Source organism: Sus scrofa, chromosome 15 (assembly GCF_054392235.1).
Source record: "Sus scrofa isolate SSC_HxYL_T2T_F1_AM1 chromosome 15, Sscrofa_HxYL_maternal_Yorkshire_Landrace_v2.0, whole genome shotgun sequence".
Classification (NCBI taxonomy): Eukaryota; Metazoa; Chordata; class Mammalia; order Artiodactyla; family Suidae; genus Sus; species Sus scrofa.
In genome coordinates, this window is record NC_139397.1 from 101,225,869 (window position 1) to 101,251,207 (window position 25,339).

Below are 25,339 nucleotides of genomic sequence, written 5' to 3' on the forward strand. Positions count from 1 at the left end.
ACTCCCTCCCCTTCCCAAACTCTTGTAATTAGTGAAAATTCAATGGAAACTGAAAAAATAGAGCTGGTATTCTGAATAATACTAACTCGGAGCCTCTCAGATATTGACTGAGCCAAAATGAAACTTTTTCTAATGAGGAAAGCCATATCCTTCAGGCAACAAAGGCTGTTTTCAAAAGTCAGAGGACCAGCACTATTTAACAGACCATCTAGGACAGCTGTACAAGTTCAACAGTGAAATAATTAGACATTCCATAGTGCTGTCATTTGATATGAGGTGCCCAGACAAGGTCTCTGAGGCAGTGAAACAAGGGTCGGTAACACAATAAGGGAAAAAAAAAAAAAAAGTGTGACTGGAATGAGTAATACTGAATGGAATTAAGATTCTGCACTTGCCTCACCAAAGATTTATACTCAAGAAAATCCCAAACCTAAATAAAGTAGGGCTTGGAATGTTGGAAAGCTTTCAGAGATGGGAACATGTGTGAAGCTGCCAAATGGGTCATTGTTTCTAAAAATGATGTGTCCCAAGATGACAGCAAACTTGTTTTTCAGACAACTGGCATTCATTTCTGTGACTGCTCCAGCACCTCCTTCTTTCTTGATTTGTCCGGAATATGTTCTGTTCTGACAGGGCTGGAGAGGAATCCACATGTGTTGCCAAATTGAAGTATATAACTGTTTGGAGGCTTTTGTATCTTATCAAATCATTTTCATTTGGTAAATGTTACTATAATATCATTTAGGAAAGGAAGAAGAAATAGGTCAGGTTGAGCATTTCATTCAGTCATCATTTCAGAAACCTCAAAACGCAGAGCCTGTAAATAGCTTCCTGTTAATGTGTTCTTTTTCTTTAAGTTCAAAGGACTAATTTATTACTTGTATATTTTATTTTTCACCCCAATTGTTCCAATCTTTCCAGTTGTGTTTGCCTTTTATAAGCATGTGTAAGATTTGGTTTTGCTCTCATTTGGTTTATTGGCTTTCTCAGTGATAGCTGGAAATGGTTTGGTGGAGGGCTCCTCATTATTTTCCAAAGACTGATCTCTGGAAAATTTAAATGTTGTCTTCCCCTTTGTCCTTGCAGTCCTCTCACTCCTACATCTGCCCCAGCCAGCTGTTTTCTGTGTCCCTGTTACCATTTACACAAAGCTGGGAGTCATCCTCTATCATATCTGTTTTCCCCCATATGCCAACAATCGCCCAGTCTGGACAGTTCTGTTGCAGAGAGGTCTTCAAAATGTGTTGCTGTCCTCCTTTCTCATTGTCTCTCTATGAGGCTCCTGAAATGACTTCCTATCATGATCCCACACTGCCTCTTCCCTTCCTCTCCCACACCCTCCCCCACTCTACTGGCATCACAGGCAATACCTACCTAGTTGTTTCTCTTGTCAGAGACTTCCTTGTGTCCCCAGTTGCCTGCAGAGTGAACTCTGCAGTCACTAGTAGGGCACTAAGGCTACTTCTTATCCTACCTTAGTTCAACTTTCTAGCCTCACCCCCTGCCATATCTTCCCCTGCCCTCTGCTTCTGGCCACTGACCATTTCACTCTTCTCTAAAATTCTATGCCTTTTACTATTCTGTGTCTCTACACAAAATAGAATAGACCTTGAGACTTGAATGCACAGAATAGACCTTGAGCCTTGAAAGGGTTTCCTTGTTCTCGCTGCCAGGCCCTTTTTTACTACAACCCTGCCCAAGTGTCTTGAGGTAGAGCATGCTGCTCCTTGAAGTCTCTTGAAACTTGTATTATAGCATGTGCCATGTTTTGTTGGAATCACCTTTTTCCGTGCAGCCTCTGAGTATTCTGAGAGCTCTACGATAGCAAAAACTGTTTTATTCATCTTCTGATCCTCAATTCCAAGCATAGGACCTGGCACAAAGCAGGAGCTTGGAAAGAGTTTGTTTACCAAATGATCCTGTAAGGCAGGCATTTCAGATTGCTGTAAGCTTTAAGAAGAGCAAATCATCTGTCAGCATTCTCTAAGAAAACCCTCCACACATGCAATGACTTTTAGCAGCAAGGATGTTCTGCATAAAATCAACAAATGGAGCTATAATAGTAAGGTCTTAAATGGGATCATACCCTTCTAACATTTGTTCATCCATCCACCCATCCATTCATTCAACAAATATTTTTGAGTATCCGCTCAGTACCAGGCACTATGCTAGATGCATCAGCTGTAACAGCTGTGGAGAAATACTAAGAAGCCTTTATAGGCATACCTGGAAACTCAGCTAATTCTCCCAGCAGTGTTCCCCAGGAAAATGGGCAATAGATTCTGTGTGTGTGTACATTACACATATATGTATATACAAAGTTATATTCAAAAATTTTTAACCACCAGCAGGGCACAGACGTTAACCAATCAGGTAGATACATTAGTTTTACACTAAAGCCCTTACCCACAGAAAAAATGTACTGGAATAGAGTGGGAAAAAGTAGAAAAAAGTGCAGTAAGAATGTCTACCAGCAAGTCTAGGACCCAAGGTGCAGCTTTGAAGAGGGATTTTAAGTCTTTCCATCTGCATTTCTTCCCAGCCCCACAGGGAGAAAAAGCAGTAATGAATTAGAGATTGAACCATCTTATTTTTCGCATAGGCACACATCACTGGTTTCTATCTTTTAAATATTGTCAATCTCTGTGCTGAGAAATATAGCATTACTTTTTTTTTAAAGAAGTGTTTTTTGCTTTTTGGTTTTTGTTTTTTTGTAGAAAGCAGGGCAGTGGTCAACTGAGAGAGCTGGTGAACCAGTCCTCACCGGCAGAGCTGATAATGATCAGTCAGTTGCATGCCATTTTGCAGCTGATACCTCTTTCAACAACAACAACAACAAAAAAAAAAAAAGGAAAAAATGATATTAATTGCAAAAGTTTCACAGATGTCTGCAGCAGTTGACCAGAGCTCCTGGGTTATTGCTTGTCAGACTATTAATGGGTTTGGCTAACCATGACAGTCATTACTTTTCCCCTCCTGTGAGCTACTTTCTGTGTAATTTATGCATAGGTTTTGCCAAGATTTGACAACTTTCAGGATATTAACATAAAATTAGACTGCAGCGCTAAACAATGGGTGGCTTTAAAATTAGCTGTGGTGAAAACCAATCAAACAGAATTGGCTTTTCCTTTGCATTGCTGCTAAGTTTATTATAGCTGTCTTTCTTTCTTCACATAGAGTTGGTATCAGTAATTCTGCACAGATTAGAGGAAAGAGGAAGGGCCGAGAGAGGCATGATACCCTATGATCTCAGAGAAAGAGTTCTTTGTAACCCAGGCAGGCTCCCGCCAAATAGAATGCCTGATAGGAGCTTAAATGAATTTGTACTGCAACCCTTCCTGAAATCACCAAAGCACACCCACATTTTGAATCTCATCCGAGAGGAGAACTTTCCCTTTGCCATCTCTCGGTTCCACACAGCTTGCTCCTTGAATGCCATTACAGAATGCGATGTGTGTGTTAATAAGCCAGGACATCTGGTAACCAGCTTTTTTCTGATTCATTAACTGATTCTGCTTCTGAGGCCAGGGGGGATGAGAGGAGAAACTGGAAGGTTTTGCTTTTAGCAAATGGGCACTTGATATACGCCTTGCTCACTTGGCCTTGCCTCAACTTAAACTTTACCCTAAGGTTAGCATTTAAATACAAGCAACCTTTGGTGAACAGTATCTTGTCCCATTAAAAAATAGATAGCATTTACTTTGGTCTATACAGTCTGAAAATGCAGGAAAGAGGAGAGGAATCTTAGGAATCTGATAGCCTAAATCCTATTTTAAAGCAGAAGATGAGGGAAGTGAGGAACTTGCTTAGGATTACACAGGTATAGTTGTGGCAAAGCAGGGGCCAGACTTCAGGTCTCCTGACCTTTAATCCAGTCTTTCTACCTCCACATATTGCTGTCACGGACTTTTGCTTTTTTTTTTTTTTTTTTTTTTTTTGGCCTTACTGTTATTTTTTAGGTCACCAGGAATTGCTTGATTTTTCTTTTTCGACCTCCCATGCATTTGCCTTTAGAACCGTTAAGCACACTACAGGTGCTGAAACCTCCTTCTGACTCTTCTAATAAGTGATTAGGGACCCATTCAAGCATTTATAAAAGGTGCTCAGGGATAGTCAATTTAAACTTTTGAAGAATGGGTAACTTCAATCCAGATTTTGAACAACTCTAGGGAATAGAATTAACTAATTAGAATACAATGGGAAAACTAATGGAAAATAGAACAAGGTTACGAAAACCTCGCAATGATCAAGGCATTTAAAAATTGTAACAAAAAAATATATATATACATATACTCTTATCCTATCAGAAAGTGATTTTTTTTAACCTTTTTATTGAAGTAAATCAGGTCCAAATGCTCAAGAGAGTGATAAAGGAAAGGAAGTCTGACTTGACGGTACATGTTGGGAGATGAAATGGACAATGAAGTTTCCATATGTTGTTTTTATGCAGTAATTAGAAACTGTCACACACCGTTTCATTTTTTCATTTCCTTGGGCTTATTTGCATGTTGGAACTTCCTTTGGAGCAGAATGGAGAGCATCAAACTGGCACCCAGTTGCAATGAGCAGTAGCTCGTGGGCGTCCTCTCCACCTCCAAGGCAGGAAGGAAGCCAGAGACAGGTAGTGTCAAGGTGCAGAGGACAGCTAAGCTTCGAGTAGTGCAGCTGCCCTGGACACCGTTCACATGGCACCTCATCCCTCCCACCTGGGTTGAAGTGCTGACCAAGCCCTCCAATTGGTCTTCATGGAGCACTTTGGCTCCTCTGAGCTTATATCCCTTTTAAAGCACTTTCATTTCATCCATATTATCTTTCCTTTTCTATTTGCCCGGGCAGACTTGAAGGCAGGTACCCTATCTTTCCTATTGCCAGGCACCATCTGGTTCCCATGGGTTCTTAGCAAATCTAAATAAATAATCTTTTCATGTCTGGATCCTTATATTTTCTATCTTCTTAGAAATCTTTAGCATTATATATAAAAAAAATACAAAACCAGAACAGACTAGGCAGTTTTCATTTAATGAGGACTGTGACTAGGAGATGTAAACTCCAGAATTCTTTTGAATGTCAATTGTGTTCTAAAAATCTGCTGCTTTCCACTACTAAGCTGCTACAAGTGAACTGAGAGATCCCAGGAAACTGGAGGAAAAAAGAAACTTCATTTGTCTATGATGAAATATCTTTCTGGACAGCTCTCCATCTGAATTCTTAAATGACCTGGAACCATAAGAAGAATTGAATTACTTATGATGCAGTAAAAGAATTTCCAAAATCACATTGTTGTAAGAAAGAAGTTCCTTGAGAAGTTTAAAGCTTAATTAAGTCCTTTAAATAAATCATTTTTAAAAAACTAAGGATAAGCATCAAAAAATTAGAAACTCTTATCGATCCCACCTCCAGGTGCAAGCATCATCACTATTTTGATATTTGTCCTGTGAGTTGGATATAGATAGGTTTTATATGAATTTTTCACCAAAAGATGACTAATAATGAAGCTAGTATTTTATAACACTTTTTTTTTGGCATAAAAGGCATCAAGTACTTTTTTCTAGAACAATTATTTCTACTACATCATTTTAATGCCTGTAAAGTGTTCTGGCATATAGGCATTCTGTATTTTATTTAGGCAATCTCCTTTGCTTTAGACATCTGGATTGTTTTACATTTTTTTCTTAGTATAGTCCATGGGATGATCATTGTTGAATATTCATCTTAATGTATATCTTTATTTCCTTGGGATATATTTTCAGAAATAGAAATGCTTAGCAAAAGGCTATGCCCATTTTTCAGGCCTTTGATGCATACTGCCATTTGCCTTCCAAAAAAGTTGTATGAATTTAGAATCCCACCAGCAGAGCGAGAGGCACTTGTTTCCTGCTCCTCTGCCAACATGAAACATCATGGTTCTTTTTAATCTTGGCAAATCTGAATAGTGAAAAATGGTGTCTCTTTGTTATTTTGATTAATTTACTCTTGAAACCAGTATTTCTGAAGATAGCACTTGCCCCTGTACATGATTAACTGTGTCAGTAGTTATACCCAGAATTCATTATTACTTGTATTTATAGGATTGTCATGGTTTTACAGCTGATAAAACTGATCTGTTTAGATCACAAGGCTGTTTGATCTCCTGGAAAATACAGACTTATGTAAATAAATCATGGGGACTATCTTCTTCCTTGTGTCTGGGAAAATACAAAAGACAATAAAATTTAAAAGCCATAGTTTGCTTGCTGCTAAGGGAGAAAGGAGTGAGATGGTTGGAAGGTGACAGTGCTATTGGTCAGTCCAGTGGATGGCATCCATTGGCTACAGTACAATTGCTAGAGGTGACTGTGTTGGTATCTGTAACATGTTGATGTGTGAAGTGAAAAAATGAATCCTATTCCTCAGGAGAGACCTGCATATGTCAAGTATATTGTCTCATTAAGCCAATCCATTTATCAACCCACTGAATGCCAATTAAATTGCACAGGATGGTGCAGGTATATGGTGGGCTGTTGGTGCCAAACTTTATTACAGCTGAGCTTTTCTGGCACAGTATGTTCCACCCAGCAAAATGGCAGGCATATCAAAGCCAAATTAAATGTTCTTGAAATAATGCCTTTAAAGAGGATGAAATGCTGCAACCTGGCAGAAGAGAATGTGAAATGTAATGTCAGTTCTTAGTGTACTTTTAGTTCCAATGAAGATGTCAAGGCTCAGATCCAGCCAGTGCCAAATGTCTTCACAGCGTGCAAATTAGATCAGTGTAATTTCATCAGGAGAATGATCAGGTTCTGCTGTAGTTATGGCTGAATTCACTGCTTCTGCTGAGGGCTGGACTGAGGACTGTGGGGCCCAGCTGAGCTCACACCACCATCCTGAGAAAGAGGGAGAACCTGATTTGTGCATTTTTCTCTTGATGCCACTGTTGAAAGTCAGTCTCACCTCTCAGGCACATTGCTAAATGAGCATCTAACAGAGAGTACAATGACTTCATTTGGGTTTTTTAAAAAAATCTGTTTAGTGAAAATTAAACCCCAAGTAAGTGAAATACTAAGCCAGCTGCTGGGAGGGCATTAGAAGCAGAAGAGCTTTATGTTTGTGGTTAAACATGAAATTTGTATGAAAACATATGGATGTTGGTATTAAATACTTAAAGTATTCAAATTTAAATGTGTTTGGATATATATATATATGTATATGATCTGATTCATTGATATAATGATAGATATTCTTAAGAGGTACTAGAGATAAGTAGCTAGTACAAAATAAAGACAACTGAAAATCTCTAATGAAAAAGCAGAAACCTAGTAAGAATACTCTGATTTTCAGTGTTAAGTATAGAAGAAATAGGTCTGGGTATATATGTTGGGAAGGAAACTATAAGTGATTTAACATTTGGAATAAATTGAAATAAACCAATTTTATCAGGGGGTCACTTATCACCAAAAAATTGTTTCCTATTTTAAAATTTTTTCTCAATGCAGCACTCTTAACTATACTCCTGGAATGGTATTTTAGTTTAAAAATCAATTTTTATTTTCCTTTTCACATGTAGCTTTGTACCAGAGCAATAGTATCAAGATTCCAGGAGTTCCCATTGTGGCACGGCAGTAATGAATCCAACTAGTATCCATGAGGATGTGGGCTGGATCCCTGGTCTCGTTCAGTGAGTTGGGGATCTGGCATTGCCATGAGCTGCAGTGTAGGTAGCAGACGTGGCTCGGATCTGGCGTTGCTGTGGCTGTGGTGCAGGCTGGCAGCTGTAGCTCAGATCTGACTCCTAGCCTGGGAACTTCCATATCCCGCAGGTGCAGCCCTAAAAAGCAAAATAAATAAATAAAAATAATAATAATAAATAGCTTCAAGATTCCTCTTTGAATTTATTGCCATGGCCCCAGTAAAGAAGCAGAAAGCCCCACAATTGGATGAAATTCCCAAGAGAAGCTAGAGAATTTGCAGTGCTTCCTGTTCAAAGAAAGTTTTATCTGTAGAGGATTTTTTGCTTGTTTTTGTTGTTTTGGGTTTTGTTTTTTTTTTTTAAGTACTATTTACTTATGCCTTTTAGCTTTTTCCTTTTGTTTTTTATTTTTATTTTTTGTTAGAGGATAGTTGATTTACATGGTTGTGTCAATTTCTGCTATGCAACATAGTGACCCCATCTTACATATATATTTATATACATTCTTTTTCTTATACTGTCTTCCATTACGTTCTACCCCAAAAGACTGGATATAGTTCCTGTGCTGTAGTAAGACCTCATTGCTTGTCCATTATAAATGTAATAGTTTGCATCTACTAACCCCATACTCCTCATACATTCTACTTTCTCCTCCTTCCCTCTAGCAAACACAAATCTGTTTTCCATGTCTGAGACTCTGTTTCTGTTTTGTAGACAGTATCATTTGTGCCCTATTTTGGATTCCACATATAAGTGATATCATATGGTATTTGTCTTTAAGTGATATCATATGGTATTTGTCTTTCTCTTTCTTACTTAGTGTGATATTCTCCTTTGCATCCATGTTGCTGCAAATGGTATTTTATTCTTTTTTATGGCTGAATAGTATTCCATTATATATATGGACCACATCATCTTAATCCATTCATCTGTCAATGGACATTTGGTTTGTTTCCATGTCTTGGCTATTGTAAATAGTGCTGCAATGAACGTAGGGGTACATGTATCTTTTTGAATGAAAGTTCTGTCTGGTTATATACCCAAGAGTGAGATTGTTGGATCATATGATAGTTCCATATTTAGTTTTCTGAGGAACCTCGCTATGTTTTCCATAATGGTTGTGGTCAATGTTCAGCCTTTTCAAACCGTGTGCATTGTGCTGGTATAATAATCACACACATTGTTTCAATTCATACTTACCTATTTTAAAGTGTTTATTATATGGTCTTTATAAATTATATTAACAATGCTAACTAATGAAGATGAAATTTTAAAATACCCACAATCCACCATTCAGATATAACAATGCTAATATTTTTATATATTTTTTCTACTCTTGAGTCATTTTACATCTGATTTTGTTTTTAAATTTTCACATTGGAGTTCTCTTTATATAATTTTGTCTCCTGCCTTTAATATATCATGAGCAGTACTCTATGTCAAACCGTCAAAAATGATTTTAATGCTGCATAATACTCTATGGTATGTCACATCCCCTTTGATTGCATATTTGTATCAGTATTTGGTTATTTATTTTCACAATAAACATCTTTACAAATAAATCTTTGTCCATATCTAATTAATTTATTTGGACAGATTTTTAAGAAGTAGAATTACTGAGTTAAAGACATGAATCTTCAAAGTTCTTGTTATTACCATGCTATTTCTCAGAATCTACCTATAAATCTAAAATTTGTAGCTCCAAGAACAATACCTTTACAGACTCAGATCTATAAAATAATTCATTTTTCCATTCTAAAAGGTATATTATGATTTCTAATGTCAAACCTTAAGTTTTGTAGAAATGGGATAAATAGTTCAACTATAACTACATGAAATCTGAGAGTAAGACTATGGCTGCCCTCCTTGTGTTGTTATTCATGTGAAAGGTGTCAGGCACTCTCAGTTACTGGAATATCATTTAATTGATTGGTACAGTCAACTTAGAACATGCCTAAAGTCAACGAAAAATGATTATTCCAAGCCCTGAAGCTATTGTGACATTTTCCCAGTATATTTAGTTAGTATATACACACCAAAAATTTACTAAAAGCTACTGTTACTTTGAATTACTTTTCATTCCTGTGTATCTCTTCAGAATCATTGACTCTGTACTGTGTAACTTTCTTTCATGTCCTATTTTAGCAATAGGCGTAAGACCCAAGGCTATTTCTGGGGCTTGCCAAGACCCAGATGCCAAGCCTTGGAATATTGTAGCAACATCTGGCCTTTTGGTGCGCTCCACAGGCAGTTGTGCATTGAGCTTGGAACTGCCTTTAGAGATGTTATATGGTCAAACAAAATCTAATGGTGTTTGGGCTGGGTGCTCTCTGAGGAATCATTTGCCTTTCCACTCACTTTGAATATGTAGCAGATATACTTAGAGCTATTAATCATGCAGAAAAATAATGTTTTCTACACAAAATAATTTCTTTTTAAAATCTTCTTTACTTGCTCATGTTGCATTCCAACCTAATTTCCAGCTATTTGTGAATTTTTTCAGGAGTTAAGAGAGACACTGCCTATTTCAGTTTTGGAAAAACCTTGAACAATTGCACCAAATTCATTAAGAATTTGCATTTAGGAGTGGCTTATATTATTTATGATAGTCAAAAAAATTATTAATACCCCCAAGACATTTTCTCAAAAATAACTTTCCTAGTTGATTGTGTTTATACTATTTTCTAAATGAATGCAATACTGTGACCCACCATAATTAGTTTCCTGTCATTAGATGAGTAAAGATCTGTTTTAACGTCTTTTTCAATAAAGGGATTAAAACCCATGTTTAAATAATACCAATGATTTATTTAAAGTTATTATCAATTTAGCATAAAGAGTAATCCCAATTGTTTCCCTTTTTGAGTATGCAAGATTAGTCAGAAATAAGAAAAAAATGTAATTAAATTAACATATTGCCTCCAACAATTTTTATTTTTCAAGTGAAAAAAAAATGCATTTATGAATATTTTGCCTCCTTTGTGGAAAATAAGGTCTAATACCACACCACAACACATGGACTTCTTCAGATAAACCTTTATCCTATTATTTTTAGAAACTGCTAGATTTTAGCTCCTTAATAAACAATCTGTCATGAGTTTATGAAAATGTATTTCATTTTCATTGATAATTAAGTTTTCAGATTTTTGCACTTTTCCATAAAAGTTTAATATCAGAAATTTGTTTCCATTTATCTTGCTGTTTAATATTTTTTAGTATTTTTTAAAGACAGCCTTATCTATATAATCTTTGAGTTAAAGCACTAAATGAGTGATTAGCATTTTCTTACCATAAATTCAAATTGTATACATATAAATGTCTGCAATGAAATAAGAGGAATTTCCTTTTAGATATTAATTGAATACTTCCCCACCTTTCAAAAGAAGTAGAAACAATCCCTGCCCCAAGGGATTTAAATGTAATCCCTTTACCAATTTAAATACGGTACGGTTTCCCTAATATCTAAATGATTAAAATTGAGGATCAATTTAATAGAATGTAGAAAGACCATTTCCAGGTAGGCCCAGCAGAATGAGAATTGTTGATTGGGTAGCAAAATTATAGCAAAGGGCCAGTTGAAGACATTTAGGTTTTGATATCTTTGCTTTACTATAAAGTGGATAATTTCTTTTTTCAATTAAGGACTTTGGAAACCTCCTAATTAGCCCAAATGGCATGGGTTAGTACATACTGTTTTGTAAAACTATCTACTTGAACAGTTTACTGTAACGAATTCCCATATGAATTAGACAACTAAAAGAGGTCTTTTGGTTTGCATCTGACACCAGGCTCAGATGTAAGAATGATATGGAAACTACCAAATCATTTTAATTTTGCTCCTTTTTCTTCAAATCTGTCTTTTCTTTCACTTCTTTAATATGCCCTTTCTCATTGGCTTCTTGTCCTATACACAGGATCTAAAATCTTTCAGCCCAGGTGCCTTCCCACTAGACCCAACACAGTTATGTCACTGGTCACAACTTTCTCTTGTCATTGCGTCCAGTGAGCAGTGTGGCATCAGGGCTGGATTAGCTTTGCTCTACTTGTTTTTTCTGACTTTGTTTCTAATGCTCACTCTTTCTCTATGTAGTCTGAACAAACTGGAGAAAACTGTTATTCTGTCCCTACAGAGGAAAAAAAATAATCTTTGGGCTGGAAATCAGCAACCCAAATGTGAGCAGAAAATAACTTGTCCCTGCTTTGGCCCTTTCGTGGGTAATCCCACAGGCCCATATGTTCCTCCTACTTGAGAACAGTGGTGGCACCAGAATGGTAGTACAACCTGAGCCTGGGACTGAAGCAATATGCTGCAGCATAGGCATAGGTAGGAGGTAGGATAAGGGACATAGAGACATGGGAAGGAGGCTTGCCTAAATAGAATGGTGGCCTCACTTTGAGAAACAGAGAACAGTAAGGCTGTAAGCTTAACATACAGCAAGATTGGTCAGGCCTTGAAATTCTGCTAGTAGGATTAAGAAGCACTTATAATTTATTTTGTGTGAGGAAGTGACATTCATGCAACTACAAGTGGCTTGGAAGTTTCCAGTTTAGCTTTCCATATATTTTTCTCTTCCTGTACCTTTCTTTATCTCTTACCTCTTCTTGCTCATCTCTTAACCCTCAAAAGTGACATCAGCAAGATTGACAGAGTAAGAACTTCTGAAAATTTTCTCCTTCATAAAAGCAAAGAGAAAATTGGCCAAATATATACATTAGAATCACATTTTTCAAAACTTTTTTTTTTTTTGCTTTTTAGGGCCTCACCCAGGCTAGGGGTCAAATCAGAGCTACAGCTGCCAGCCACAGCCACAGCAATTTGGGATCCAAGCTGCCTCTGTGACCTACACCACAGCTCATGGAAGCACTGAATCCCTGACCTGCTTAGCAAGGCCAGGGGTCAAACCTGTATCCTCATAGATACCTCATCAGGTTTTTTTCTACTGTCCCACAATGGGAACTCCAGTGTTTTTTAAGCTAAAGGATTCTTGGATATTAACTAAACGATTTCAGCAATTTAGGAAGTGTTTGTTCAAGAAAGATGGCTGAATCATTGTAAGAACAGTGAGTTTTGTGTCATTTTAACTTACCCTATTCTCATCCCCACTTCCCAGCTTAATGGTAGCCTTGAAATGTAATAGCCCATCATCATAGTGAAAATCAGGGGTCTGTAAGCCATTGGAAGCAGAAGAATGTAGAGCTCCTTCAAAATTCCGTTCCCAGAGAATTGGCATTATTTGACTTGTTTAGTGGTTCTCAAGAACACTTTTCATGAAAGGTTATATGTATTTGACCTTATTCAGAGATCCTCCAGTGTGAAATGTTTTTCTTCTGGGACTTTTGTAGAAACCAAGTATAGGAAATTGTTGACATTGTGGTTACCTGAATCATGGATAACAGCTGGAGCAAACAATAGGCTAATCAAAAAGCTTAAAAAAGGAAAATGAAATCTCCATAGGGACTTTGGTAGGCTGAAGGATATTCTTGGTATTCTAGAAAGCTGTGCACATGACCAGGGCCACATGTATTCTCAGGAAAGAGTCCAAAAGGCCCTAAGTTCTCACTCTTGGCTAACATTAAGGTTCTGCACAAGCTGGAAATGAAGGTTAGGGCAGAGTTCTCAACTGTCTGGTTCAGTGATAAAGGCATATCCCAACATGCATACAGAGCCCTTTGCCAAAAATCTCTTTCTAATTATTAACTGACAACTAACCTAACTGAGCAGAGATTTCCATGGCCAAAACTGACAAAGAATACAGACTTTATGGAATTCATCAGAAAAGTCACAAAACATCAACAGCAACAAACCTTGAGGAGGAGGAATTTCCGACTTTCCACATTATATTATTTGAAATGTCAAGCTTTGACCAAAAAGTTATGATACATACAAGGAAATAAGAAATTTGGTCTATAACGTGACAAAAAGAAGTCAACAGAAAATGTCCTTTAGGAAGCTCAGATATTGGACTGATTCAATAAAGATTTCTACTCAAATCATCTATTTAAAATATGTTCAAATAACAAAAAGAAACTCTGTGTAAAGAATAAAGGAAAAGTATGGGAGCGATGTCTTATTCTGAGAATCATTTTACTGGATATAGGATTCTCAGCTGGCATTTTTTTTCTTTCAACATTTTGAATATGTCATCCTTCAGTTTCTTGCTTTCATGGTTCCTGATAGAAATCAGCTGTTAATCATATTGAGGCTTCATTATCTGAGATGAATTGGATCTCCCTTGCTGCCTTAAAGAATCCCTATTTCTTTTTGTCTTTCAAAAAATATGATGTATTGAGATGTGGTTGTCCTTAATTTTATCCTGCTTGGAGTTTAAGCTCCTTGGATGTATAGATAGATTTTTTTCATTAGTTTTGTGTAGGTTTCAGTAATTTTTTTCTTCAAATATTTTTTCTTCCTTTTTTTTTCTCTTTTGCTTAGATTTACTTTAGGCGTTTATTAATATGCTTGATGATATTTTATAGGTCTCTGGGATTATGTTCCTTTTTTTTCCTCTATTCATCAGGTGGCATAATTTTAACTGACCTATCTTCAAGTTCACTTATTCTTCTGCCTTCTTAAATCTATTATTGAGCCCTTTTAGTGATTTTTTTCATTTTAGTTACTGTGCTTTTTTAAATAATTTTATCTCTATATTGGTATTCTCCAGTTGTAAAAAAGATGTAGGAAATGTGAATATAACTATAACATGTAAAGAAATGGAATTAGTAATCAAAAACATTTCACAAAGAAAAGCCTAAGGCCAGATTACTTCACCAATAAGAGCTACTAAACCATTAAAGAGGAATTAACACCAATATATTTCAAGTTCTTCCACAAAAATAAAGAGGAAGAAATACATCAAAACTCATTGTATGAACCAGTGTTGCCATGATATCAAAACTAGACAAAGATAACACACACAAAAAAACTACAAACCAATAGTCTTTCTATAGATGTCTTCAAAAATCATTAACAAAAATCATTTCAGTACCATCAAACTGAATCCACTAACACAAAGTAGTAAACACCATGTCAAAGTGGGATTTATCCCAGAATGTAAGGTTAGTTTAACACATGAAAATGAGTGTGATATGCCGTATTAATAGAATAAAAAGCAGAACCACATGATCATCTCAATAGACACAGAAAAAGCATTGACAAAACCCAGTATCCTTTTCTGATAAAAATACCCAAGAAACTAAATCTAGAATTTCTTCAACCTGATAAAGCACATACAGGTATTCCCCAATTTTCAAAAGTTTGCTTTACAACACTTTACCTTTACTAAAGACCTACATTAGTATCTGTTTTCACTAACTGAAAGAAATATGTAAGGATTTTTGCTTTTATGAAAAGAAGCAAAAAAGCCAAAAATACCATTTAGCATTTGTTTTGCAGCAAGCCATTAAAGAGGCAGCAGCTACCCAGAGCATGGAGAGTGGCCCTGCCGAGCTCCTTCTCCAGGAACTATACTCAGCATCTCAGCCTCAAGTCACCATGGTTTTGAATTGTGTCTGTGAGCATCTGTTCTTTATCTCTATTTATTTTGTGCATTGTTGGCAAGATGTGTTCATTTGAGCTTACAAAAGATTTCACAGGGATGCTCTACTTTTAGATACCAATAGAAGGTAAACCTGTGTACAAAAAGACAACCCCACAATTAACATCATACTTAATGGTGAAAGACTAAAAACTTTAATAAGATCAGAAACAAAATAAGGATGTTTGTTCTTATCACTTCTATTAAACATTGTATTAGAGGTTCTTTTCAGACAAGAATGAAAAGTAAAAAGCTTTCTTTATGCTAAATGAAATAAGTCAGACAGAATAAGACAAATACCATATGATTTCACTCTTTGTGGAATCTAAAAAACAAATAAAATGGAAACAAGTTCATAGACTCGTAGATAGGATACATAGAGAACAAACTGGTGGTCGTCAGAGGGGATAGGGGTATGTGGACAAACAAAATAGGTAATTAAAAGGTACAAACTTCCAGCTACAAAAATAAATAAGCCACGGGGGTATAATGTATATATAGGGAATAGGGTCAATAATATTGTAACAACTTTGGCAATGGATGGTAACTGGACTTACTGTGGCGATTATTTTACAATGTTTAAAAATATTGAATCATAGCTCCTGTTGTGGTTTAGCAGTTTAAGAACCTAACATTGTGTCCTTGAGAAGGGTTTGATATCTGTCCTCACTCAGTGTCTTAAAGATCTGGCATTCCCACAAGCTGTGGTATTGCACACCAGAGATGTGGATCAGATCACACAGCAACACTGGATATGCCAAAGGTATAGGCTTAAAAAGAAAATATATATATATTGAATCATTTTGTACACCTGAAACTAATGTAATATTTTATGTCAAGTATAACTTTAAAAAAAGAGAAGATATCAAATACTTTAAAAAAAAAAAGAAAAACCGTCCAGATTGGAAAGGAAAAAGCATATGAAATGATTTTGCATATATAAAACACTAAGTCCACTAAAAAAAAAATTAAAGTAAATAAACAAGTTCAGCAAGCTTATAGGATACATGATCAAGATATAAAAATCAATTATATGTTTATAAGGGTAAACAATCTGAAAAGGAAATTGAGGAAAAAATTCCCCTTAAAATAGCATCAAAAATATAATACTTAAAAATATATATATAATACTTAGAAAAATAACAAAAAGTACACAACTAACACTAAAAACTACAGAACATCATCAATAGAAATTAAAGAAGACTCAAAAAGGAAAGATTTCCCATGTTCATGGATTGGAAGACTCCCCAGATTGATCTATAGGTTTAATATAAACCCTGTCAAAATTTCAACTTTTTTGCAGAACTTGATGAGATAGTACTGAAATTCACATGAAAAGGCAAGAGATAGAGAATAGTTGAAACAGTCTTTAAAAAGAAGAACACAAGGGGAGACCTCACATGTCTCCATTGTAAAATTTATTATAAAATGAAATTAATCTAGACTGTGTAGGGCTGGAATAAGTATATACATATAGGTCAATGGAATAGAATTGAAAGTCTAGAGATAAGCCTTATATTTATGGTCAGTTTTTAACAAGAATACCATAACAATTCAATGAAGAAAGGATAGTCTTTTAACAAAGTGTGCTGGAACAAGTTGATATCCAGTAGGAAAAAAAAAAAGACATTGGATTCCTTCTTCAGATCATATATAAAAATTAACTCTAAATAAGTCATAAACATAAATATAAATGCTGAAAATATTGGCCTCTTAGAAGATAACATAGGTGTATTTCTTTATGACCTTGTATAAGCCAATATTTTCTTAGCTATGACCCCTAAACAGCAAGAAACCACAGAAAATATAGCTAAATTGAATTTTAATGTTGAAAGTGTTTCTGCTTCAAAGGACACTATCAAGAAATTGAAAAGAGGAGTTCCTGTCATGGCTCAGTGGAAACGAATCTGACTAGCATCCATGAGGACCCATGTTCGATCCCTGGCCTCACTCAGTGGGTTAAGGATCCGGTGTTTACCACGAGCTGTGGTGTAGGTGTAAGCGACTCAGATCTGGCACTGCTGTGGCTGTGGTGTAGGCCAGCTACAGCTCCGATTCAACCCCTAGCCTGGGCTGGGTATGGCCCTAAAAAGACCAAAAAAAAAAAAAAAAAAAAAAAAAAAAAAGAGAGAGAGAGAGAGAGAAAGAAATTGAAAAGATAATACAGGTAATGAGTATGGCAATGACTTTTTGGAAACAGCACCAAAGCACATACCATGAAAGAAATAATTGATAAGCTGAATCTCTTGAAAATTAAAAATTGCTGTTTTGTGAAAGACAACATTAAGAAAATAAGAAGACAAACCACAGGCTGGGAGATAATATTTGCAAAAGATGGAATATTTGAGGCAGTCTCCCTCCAACTTTGATTCACTGGCTGCCACTGGTGAGCCAGGGCCCTTGAGGCAGAGGAGCTGCCATGGCCAAGTACCTGGCCCAGATCACTGTGATGGGTACGTGGTTGGGCAGGGCCTTTGCTTGGGCCCTGTGGCATGAGTTTGCAGCGAGGCAGGCAGCAGGTGATGCCCAGGTACTCACTGGACACCTGTCTACACAAGCTTCCAACCTCTCTGGCCTCAGTATCCTAGAGTCACAATAGATTCTCAGTGTCTCCAAACTGAGCCCCAAGGAGACCCAGAAGAACTACAAACATCTATTTAAGGTAAACAGTAAATCTGTGGGTGGCTCCTTCTACCTGCAGTCAAAGGCAGTTAGAGCTAAGGAGCAAAGCACCTTGATGAAGAATTCAGAATCCTGGGCCAGAAGAACAGAGAAAAAGAGCAGATGCCCAAAACTTGACCACTTGGCTCCTCCCACCCCACCCACCACTTCAAAATAATTTTTTATTAAAGGACTATTATCCAAAATGCACAAGGAACTTTTATGACTCAATAATTACAAAAACAAGAAATCTAATTTAAAAGTGAGTCAAAGACTTTAACAGACACTTCACCAAGAAGATATACAGATAGCAAATAAGCATAATGAAAAGATGCTCCACATCTTATGTCTTCAGAAAAATGGAAATTTAAAACAATGGTAGGATACCATTACGCACCTATTAAAATGTCGAAAATCTGAAACACTGGCAGTATCAAATGTGGGTGAGGATTGGGATCAACCAGAATCCTTGTCCATTGCTGCTGAGAACGCAAACTATTAAAGCCACTTTGGAAAACAGTTTGGTGGTTTCTTATAAAACTTAACATACTCTTAAACAATCCAGCAATTATATTCCTTGGTATTTACCCAAAGGAGTTGAAAATTTATGTCAATACCAAAGCCTGGTTTCTGTTTCTATCAACTTTAAACTGTTTGTAAACATATGTTTATATCAGCTTTACCCATAATTGTAAATTTTAAACAACCAAGATGTCCTTTAGTAAGGGAATGGGTAAATAAATTGTGGGATTAGACAATGGAATATTATTCAACACTAAAGAAAATTGCACTATTAAGCCATGGAAAGACAGGGAGGAAGCTTAAGTGCATATTAGTAAGTGAAAGAAGTCAATTTGAAAGAAAGTTAATCGTATGTACTGTATGATTCATACGCATTGTATGATTCCAACTATATGACATTCTGAAAAAAGCAAAGAAAAAGATTAGTAGATGCCATGGATTGGGGAGAAGGAAAGGGATAAGTAGAGCACAGAAGATTCTTAGGACAGTGAAACATTTCTGCATATTACAATGATTGATAGATATCATTACATATTTGTCCAAACCCATGGAAGGTACAACCCCAAAACTGAATCATAATATGAACCATAGACTTTGGGTGATGATGATGTGGCAGTGTAGGTTCATCACTTATGACAAACGTACCACTCTGGCAGAGGATGTTAGTAGTAGTGGGGGAAGAGTGTACAGGTGTGGGAGCAGGGAGCAGATGAGAAAAACCTATGCCTTCCTCTCAATTTCACTATGAACTTAAAACTGCTCTTAAAAAACAGTCATACCCACACACGTTTTTAAAAAGACAATGCACAGAATGGGAGGAAAATATCTGCAAATAGTCTATCTGATAAGAGTCTAGTATTCAGAATATGAAGCTCTTCCTATGATAGTATTTTTTAACAACCACACAGTGAAGAAAGGGAAAAGGATTTTTATAGCCATTTCTCCAAAGAGATATACAAATGGCCAATAAGTACATGAAAAGATGTCCAACATCATTAGGCATCCGGCAACTACAAACAAAAACTAAAATAACACTTAACACCCACAAGCGTGGCAGCAATCAAAAAGTTGGCCAATAAATAGTGGTGGCAAGGATGTGGAGAAATGGGAACCTTCATATGGTGCTGGTAGGAATGTAAAATGATGCAGCCACTTTGGAAAACAGTTTGGCAGTTAAACATAAAGTTACAACTTGACCCAGCAATTTCATTCCTATGCTCAAGAAAATTGAAAATATATATCCACAGAAAAATTGTACACAAATGTTCATAGCAAATTTATTATAACAGCCAGATAGTAGGAACAACCCAAATGTTCATCACTGATGAGTTCATAAAGAAAATGTGATATAGCTACACCATGGAATATTCTTTAGCCACAAAAATGAATGATATCACTGACTCATGCCATGACAGGATGAACCTTGAAAACATCATGTTAAGCAAAGGAAACCAGACTTAAGAGGCCTCGTATTATATGAATTCATTTATATGAAATATTCAGAAGAGGCAAATCTACAGGTAGATAAAATTACTTAGCTGTTGCCATGGGCTAGAGGGGGAAAAGGGAAATGACTGCTGTTGGGTTTGGGACAGACGAAAATATTTTAGGATTAGGTAGTGGTGATGGGTACATAATCTTGTGAATATATGAAAAAATATTACTGAAAGTTACATTTTAAAATGGTAAATTCTATCGCATATGCGTTAGACAATAAAAATATATTCTCTCACCACCTACATCCACCTACCCCCCCTAATGATTATAGTCATAGTTAACGGTAAAGGAGGGTCAGATTCACAATGACAGGGAAGGAATATTTTTAATGTCCTCTTCACCCACATCAAGCCTCTAGTTAGCCCATGTGCAGTGATCCTATTGCATTCTCTCCCAGTCAGTCTTCTACACCTCCACATTCTGTACAACTCAGACCATGTTAGTAGCATTGCAGATCAGCTAGAAAGAGAACAAATTTTAAAAGGGCAATAAAGGAGTTCCCGTTGTGGCCCAGCAGTAATGAACCGGACTAGTATCCATTACGATGCAGGTTTGATCCCTGGCCTTGCTCAGTGGGTTAAGGATCTGGTGTTGCCGTGAACTGTGGTGTAGTTCACAGATGGGGCTCGGATCTGGCATTGCTGTGGCTGTGGCTGTGGCTGTGGCTGGCAGCTGTGCCTCTGATTCGACCCCTAGCCTGGGAACTTCCATATGCCCCAGGTGCAGCCCTAAAAAGAAAAAAAAAAAAAAAAAGGCAATAAAATATGTGTGTGGAAAGAACTTATCCGAATCTTCCCTAAAACTAGGCTGATGGTATCACTCCTGCTTTGCAAACCCTCATAGGCTGGCTCCCTGTTACATTCAGGAAAGAGTTCCCATTCCTTACTATGATCTGCAAGGCCTTTGCAGTTGTAGCCCGACTTCCTAGAAGCAGACAAGCACTTCTCTAAACTCTAGACATAGTCATTGAACGTCTCACTGTTTTCTGGACATAATAAGGGTTTTCTTGACTTAGACCCTTTGAACATACTTTAAAATTTTTTATTATAGTTGATTTACAATGTTCTGTCAATTTCTGCTGTACAGCAAAGTGACCCAGTCACACATTCATAGACATTTTTTTCTCATATTACCTTCTATCATGTTCTATCACAAGTGACTGGATATAGTTCCCTGTGCTATACGGCAGGACTTCATTGTATATCCATTCTAAATGTAATAGTTTGCATCTATTAACCCCAAACTCCCAGTCCATCCCAATCCTCTCCTCCCACCCACATTGGCAACAGTACATCTGTTCTCCGTGACCATGAGTCTGTTTCTGTTTTGTAGATAGGCTTATTCGTGCCATATTTTAGATTCCACATATAAGTGATAACATATGGAATGTGTCTCTTTCTCTTTCTGACTTACTTCACTTAGTATGAGACTCTCTAGTTGCATCCACATTGCTGCAATTATTTTGTTCTTTTTTATGGCTGAGTGGTATTCCATTGTATATATGTAACTCATCTTCTTAATCCATTCATTTGCCTATGGACATATGTTTTTTCCACATCTTGGCTATTGTGAATAGTGCTGCTATGAATATAAGGGTGCATGTATCTTTTTCAATGAAAAGTTTGTCTGGATGGATGTCCAGGAGTGGGATTGCCAGATCATACCGTGGCTCTATTTTTAGTTTTCTGAGGAAACTCCATACTGTCTTCCATAGTGATTGTACCAATTTACACTCCCACCAACAGCATAGGAGGGTTCCCTTTTCTCTATACCCTCTCCAGCATTTGTTATTTATTGATTTACTAATCATGGCCATTCTGACCAGTGTGAGATGGTAACTCAATGTAGTTTTGATTTGCATTTCCCTAATAACTAGTGATATTGAGCATTTTTTCATGTGCTTATTGGCCATACATATTTCTTCTTTGGAGAAATGTCTATTTAGGTCTTCTGCCCATTTTTTGATTGGGTTGTTTGTTTTTTTGTGCTGTTTAGTCTTATGAGTTGTTTGTATATTTGGGGGATTAAACCCTTGTCGGGTGCATCATTCGCAACTATTTTCTCCCATTCTATAGGTTTTCTTTTCATTTTTCTTTTTAATGGTTTCCTTTGCTGTGCAAAAGCTTGTAAGTTTGGTTAGGTTCCATTGGTTTATTTTTGGTTTTATTTCTACTGATTTGGAAGACTGACCAAGAAAACATTTGTACAGTTGATGTCAGAGGATGTTTTGCCTATGTTCTTTTCAAGGGTTTTATGGTGTCATATTTATGTCTTTAAGCCATTTTGAGTTTACTTCTATGTATGGTGTGAAGGTGTGTTCTAGGTTCATTGATTTACATGTAGCTGTCCAGTTTTCCCAGCACCGCTTGCTGAAGAGACTATCTTTTTCCCATTTTATATTCTTGCCTCCTTTGTCAAAGATTAATTGACCATAGGTTTATGGGTTTGTTTCTGGGTTTATTTCTGTGTTCTCTGTTTTGTTCCTTTGGTCTATATAGATGTTTTTTTTTAATCAATATCACACTGTCTTGATTACTGTAGCTTTGTGATATTGTCTGAAGTCTGGGAAGGTTATGCCTCCTGCTTGGTTTTTGTTCCTCAGGATTGCTTTGGCAACTCTGGGTCTTTCATTGTTCCATATAAATTTTTGGATCATTTGTTCTAGTTCTGTGAAAAAAATGTCATGGGCAATTTGATAGGAATTGCATTAAATCTTTAAATTATTTTGAGTAGTATGGCCATTTTAATGATATTAATTCTTCCAATCCAGGATCATGAGATATCTTTCCATTTTTTTGAATCTTCTTTGATTTCCTTTATTAGTGTTTAATGAAATATTATAAAAGGAATATAAAAAAACAATACCTTTTAAAATCACACCCCCCAAAATTAAATACCTAGAAATAAACCTGACCAAGGAGGTGAAAGACTTACCTGCTGAGAAATATAAACAAACTTTTACTTCACACTGGAAAGTAGAATGTCTTTGGTTGATTTGCCTTGGAATGGTTTCATTGGTTTCTTTTCTTAAAACAGATCAATGTTTCAGTGGTTATTACTATGTATAACTCAACCAAGTAGAATTGTAGGTCTACTTCCTTTGATAAACATGATCTGCCAGACACATAATACTATTATCCTAAATATTACTTCTGTTAAGAAGTATCAAAAATTTAGAAAAAGACAAAATGGAGCTCTGTTTATTTGACTATTAATCAATGATTAAGGCTCAGACTCTGTGTTTCACATTAATTTATAGATTTTTATTTGGAAGAGATACAAATGAATTCTTCCTGGCAGAAGAGTTAACCACAAATGTTATGGTTTTATTGACTGTATAATATTATGTTGTTTTGTGTCTAACCCAGCAATCTTATTTTGACTTACCTTCTTTCCTCTTTTGCTGTTAATACTCATGTCCTCAAATACTCTTTGAACCAGTGTTATTATCCTATGGGTTTCCTTATTAGTGAGTTCAGTAAAGATTAGACAAATACTTATTCCCTATTTGTAAAAGAGGTATATTTCACTTTACATTTATTTCACAGTTTTACATTAAGTACTAAACTAAGTCTCCTGTTTTCAGAAGTCTTTCCAAGACTTGTGTTGTAATTAGTTTTTTTAATTCCAAAAGACTTTTTAGAAAAAATCCATATTTTAAGGGAAAAAAATTGAGATTCGTGCATTTCAGAGCAAGCTATTTTCTCGTAGCCCAATGCATTAAGTATGGGAGATGAATAGTGAGCCTTGCAGGCATATGCCACTTTCTGCATCTGTTTCTTCAGAGTGATGTAAATTCTGTGTCGTCTTTTCACCCACAGCCAGGTCCTTGAAGAGGTATTATTTATAAAGTGGAGAAATAAAGGACTCCAATTCAAATGATGTAATAGCACATCTGATTAATGGAATCCACATGAAATTCTTGACATTCATTTGCCTAAAATGAATACCTATCATAATGTTAACTGTTAGACTTTTTAAAAAATTTGGGCCTGTAATATGTGAAAGTTTGCTCTTTTTTTCTTCTTATGGAAATTTACTTTATTATCCAGTTTGGGATTACCTTAAATTGTACTATATCCCCAAAGCATTTTTTACTCAACAAATGTTAACAGGGATACTTTTGAGTGAAATTTATTCACTAATATAGAAAAATGCTGAAATGATAGAATAGCAACAGCTTGAATTTGGTATGTCCATTTATAATTATTACCCATGAAAAAGTTTTAAGAAACAAATTAATATGTAGAGAAAAGGAAAAACATGCTTCAAAAATTGTGTACACAAACTGAAAGATGACAGACACAATGTATGTGGGTTTTAAGGAAAAGAAAGAAAAGGAGACTATCATCAATTTTATTAAAGCCATGAGGCTTGCAGGGTAACTATGGAGAGAATAGACAAATTCTGGATATTCTAGTCCTTGACCTATTACTTTTGGTGCAATAACTAGAGTACATTCCTGATACTATATTTACTTTTAAAAGTCTTCTGTTAATGAATTACCTGGATTTTCAATATTTTGTTTTATATCATAAAAGTCTTCCTTTGAGTTTCTTATGTTTGCTTTTTTTGTATTTTATTTAAGCATACAGATCTGAAATAAATATGCTTCAGATAGAAAATTAAAATACTTTGTGGAAAGTAATTCCTCTCCAAGTAAGAGCAGGACTGTATCCTGCCACAATATAAATAATAAGTCAAAGAACAATTCTACTTTAAGTGAAATTGCATGATTTTAGTAACTTGGGAAAATGGATCTTTGGTTTCTGCTTGAATTCAGACAAGATGCAAAGGATTTGATGTGTAAAAAAATTTTCAATATGATTTTTTTGCTTTTAATTTTTTAATTTAAAGTATCGTTGATTTATAGTCTCGTTCCCCAATATGCTTAACTGCTACAGTCAAGGCTTCTTTTATTTCCCTAATGAATTTCTTTCCTACTATGAAGAAATGACTCTCTAAAGGACAATCATTTATTACACCTGAGCCTTCCTGGTCCCATTTGTACCACATGCTGCTTAATAATTTGCAGTGATTTAGGAAGATTGCCATAAACACTCAATTAAACAATGGCTTTGGATGCAACCTATATAGTACACATTTAGAACTGCCGTGTTAATTAGACAGAATCTAGCAACCACTGTGTTCTGAGTATCCTGCAGACAGCAGACAACCTATCCTGGAGGACTAAAGGTAGTCATCCATTTTCTTTGGTTCAACTAGGTACATGTGGTGTTGCCACAGAGTAGAAATGGAGCCATGGAGGGAAAGAAGTAGACTAAGATATAGAAAACTGGATTTTTAACTCTGGCTCTAATATGCTTTCTTTAGTTTTTGCTCCTTGGGTAATATCCTGAGCTTCAGCTTCCTCCTCAACATAGAATGTGAGCTATAGCTGATAACTTTTTTGACATTTCCCTAATCAATGGCATACTTCTCTGTAAGTTATGTTAAA

At 36.0% G+C, this 25,339-nt stretch overlaps 1 protein-coding gene and 1 pseudogene across 2 annotated transcripts in view; both read left to right on the plus strand.

Moving 5' to 3' along the window:
- Positions 1–25,339, plus strand: part of ITGA4 (integrin subunit alpha 4) — a 253,762-nt gene that overhangs the window by 95,941 nt on the left and 132,482 nt on the right. The gene's annotated exons all lie outside the window — the stretch shown is intronic.
- On the plus strand, positions 17,505–18,000 carry LOC146396025 (mitochondrial import inner membrane translocase subunit TIM16 pseudogene; annotated as a pseudogene).